Genomic DNA, 3,719 nt, shown 5'->3' with positions numbered 1-3,719 from the left:
CGATCCCCCCCCCCCACTCTCTCTAAAAAAAAAAAAAAATCAATAAAATATTTTTTAAATAAATTGCCCTCTGGGGGTTAATGGGGGGGGAATGAGGACACATTTGTAATTCCTTAACTAACGAAGAATTTAAAGATAAAAAAGGGAAAAAAAGATAAAAACCATATGTAATTATATATGTGTTTTCTGATGGTCTTAGGCGACCCCTGTGAAGGGGTCGTGACCCACAGGTTGAGAACCACTGCTTTAGGTTAAGAAACACCATACTTTAAAGACTTAAAGGCAGGATGTGCTGCTTTCAAAAAAGCTTGAAGAAAGTTTGAATGGATGAGTCAAACTTTCCTCTAATAAAATGCCACAACAAAAGGTTTGTCTTTTTATATGTAGGGCAAAAAACAATTAATAGGTTGTTTGGTTACAAATCGAAAACTTGAAAGGTTCTCACTCTGACAAGTTTTATTCTTTTTGACAGTGTCACTTTAAACATTCGGAAAGAAATGTGAAGTTAATCGTAAGTTCTCTATTTTAAGAAATTTTAAACCCTGGTCGACTAGCTCAGTTGGTTAGAGCACCATTCCCATACACCAAAGTTGCCCATTCCATTCCCAGTCAGGACACACACAAGAATCAACCAATGAATGCATAAATAAGTGGAACAAGTCTACATTTCTCTCTCTCTCTCTTTCTCTCTCTCGAATAAAAAATATTTTTTAGAAAATTATTTTATAAATGATCCTAAAATATGTGAATCTTTAAGTTGTTGCTTTAAACAGACAGCTATCAAATTATCAAAAGTTATTTAGTTCCTAGACTTTCTTAGTTCACTTAACCCTCCTTAGGAGCTTTTTAAGCTCTAATTTAGAGCTTTTCAGCCCCAATCCTAATCTTGAAAGTAAAATAAAATACAGTCTATTTTAACTATTTGTACTCAATAGTGAAATGAAGGCAAAGACTGCAACATAAATTAAACTTGAGATTCACTATAGATTTCAGATGGCGAAATTTATTCCTCTTTTAAGAGACACAAAAAAGGGTACCTACACCAAACTTGTACAAAAGTGTTTATAGAAGTATTATTCATAATAGCCAAGAACATCAAACAAGGCTATGTCCAAATCTGTTAACAGAAAACAAAAGATAACTTTAAAATGCTAGTATATAATTTGTAATTAAGTTCAACTTTCAAAACACATTCATGCATCAAAAATGTGCAAAACATTTTAAGAATGTCAATTTAAATGATTGCTAATTGCTATTGTAAAACCTAAATTCTAAAACTGATAGGCAAAATCAAAAATTCATATGGAAATGCAAGGGATCCAGAATAGACAAAATAATCATGAACAAGAACAAAATTGGAAGACTCATACTCCTGATTCCAAACTTACTACAGAGCTATAGTAATCAAAACAACGTGGCACTAATGTAAGACAATGGAATACAACTAAAAATCCAGAGATAAACAAACCCATACATGTATGCCCAACAATTTTCAACAAGGATGCCAAGACTATTCAATGAAGAGAGAAGATGCTTTTCTTTTCTTTTTTTAAAATATATTTGTATTGATTTCAGAGAGGAAGAGAGAGGGAGAGATAGAAACATCAATGATTAGAGAGAATCATTGATCAGCTGCCTCCTGCACGCCCCCCTACTGGGTGGGGATGGAGACCGGAACCAAACCCAGGCCAACAGTCTATCCACTGAGCCAAACCAGCTAGGGCGAAAAAGGATGCTTTTCAACAAATGGTGCTGGGACAACTAGATATTCACATGCAAAGAATGAAATTGGACCTCTTGCTCCTACCACACACACAAATTAACTTCAAATGGATCATAAACCTAAACATAAGAGCAAAAGCTATAAAAACCCACAGAAGAAAACAATGGAATTAAATCTTTGTGACCTTGGAGAGTATTTGAGATTTGCTCCACAGCATATGTTGCCAGTTTGGCTGAAATAAACTCTTACAAAAAACCCCTCCCCCCTCCCCCAAATCTTTGTGACCTTGGTCTAGGAAAGACTTCTTAGATAAACAACAAAAGCATAACTGATAACAGAAAAATTAGGATTTCAAGACCATCAAAATTAAAAATGTCTGTGCTTCAAAGTACACCATCAAGAAAATGAAAAAGACAACCCACAGAATGGGAGAAACTATTTACAAAGTCATATATCTAATAGGAGACATGTACCCAGAATATAAAAAAAGACTCTTACAACTCAATAATAAAAAGACAAACCAATCTAAAAATGGGCAATGAATCTAACCATTTTGCCAAAGAAAATACATAATGAGCAATAAGCACATGAAAAGATGTTCAACATCATTAGCCACCACAGAAATGCAAATCAAAACCACAATGAGATACTACTTCATATCCATCCACTGTAATGAAAAGGATAACTAGTATTGTCCATCATGTGGAAAAATTGGAACCCTCAGACACTGATAGTGGAATTGTAAAATAGTGCTGCCACTCTGGAAAAGTTTGGTGGCTCCTTGAAATATTAAACAGAATTACCGTGTGAACCAGCAATCCCATTTCCAAAAGAAATGAACATATATGTGCACACAAAAACTTGTAACGAAGTGTTCATAGCAGCATTATTCATAATAGCCAAATAGTAGAAACAACCAAATGTCCATCACTGGTGATGGATAAATAAAATGTTATATATATATATATGCAATGGAATTCTTAGCCATATAATTCTTAGCCATATAATGGAATTCTTAGCCATATAAGTACTGACACTTGCATGCTACATCATGGATGTACCTGGAAACAAGCTAAAAGAAGCCAGTCACAAAGGACCACATATATGACCCCATTTATTTAATATGCTCATAATAGATAAATCTGCAGAGGCAAAAATATACCGATTAGTTGCTGAGGTATGAGGAAAATGAGTAGTGACTGCTAATGGATACAGGGATTCTTTCTGAAGTGATAAAATTGTTCTAAAATTCACTGTGGCGATGTCTGCACAACTCTATAAATATACAAAACAAATCCTTGAATTGTAACAGCTGAATGGGTGTATTGTATGGTACGTTTTGGGGGGGGGGGACACCTTATGTGTAGTATTTATGTTGCTTGGACAACAAGGTAGATACAAAACCAATAACTATGAACTGATTTGATTACTAAACAAGTTCATCCCTGAGACACTTAGAAATAAAGTATTTAAGGCACAATCCTGATTCGCTGGAAGATTACTCCTTTAAATATTTCTAAATCTTAACATGGAACTGCAGTACTTGCAACTGTCAAGACATAAAATGAGATTCACCCGAGACACCGGAGTAAACACGTTCCTTTCCTGTCCATGGCTGAACAGTACTTCCCATGACAGCAAACAATAACCGCGGCGCACACTCCACGGGGAGGGAGAAGCCCTTCCCACAAGAACCTAATCCTAATACTGAGCTAACAGCGGGGTGTGGGGAGAATGAGGAAGGGGAGGGAGCACGGAGCACTGGAAGTCTCGGTGCACTTAAGCCCCAGGAATCCAGGAACATTAAACTCCACTTTTATACGCTTTGTGGGCAGGCCCAGAGGCAAAGTCCTGGGCGCTGACCGGCGAGCCCAACTACGAAGCCGAGAGGAAATGCTGCGCCGGCCCCAGCGCGCACGGGGTTTCGTGTGGAAATGGTGGGGGGCCAAAGGGCTCAGATGGGGGCCTGCGGTGCGGGCAGGAGGCGCGCTCCCTC

The 3,719-nt window shown here is 37.3% G+C and overlaps 1 protein-coding gene across 2 annotated transcripts in view; it reads right to left on the bottom strand.

Moving 5' to 3' along the window:
• FCHO2 (FCH domain only 2) overlaps positions 1-3,719 on the bottom strand; it is a 131,476-nt gene that overhangs the window by 127,282 nt on the left and 475 nt on the right. The window lies entirely within an intron of this gene.

This window comes from Myotis davidii, unplaced genomic scaffold, assembly GCF_000327345.1.
Source record: "Myotis davidii unplaced genomic scaffold, ASM32734v1 scaffold44, whole genome shotgun sequence".
NCBI lineage: Eukaryota > Metazoa > Chordata > Mammalia > Chiroptera > Vespertilionidae > Myotis > Myotis davidii.
This window is presented reverse-complemented; position numbering and strand designations above follow the sequence as displayed.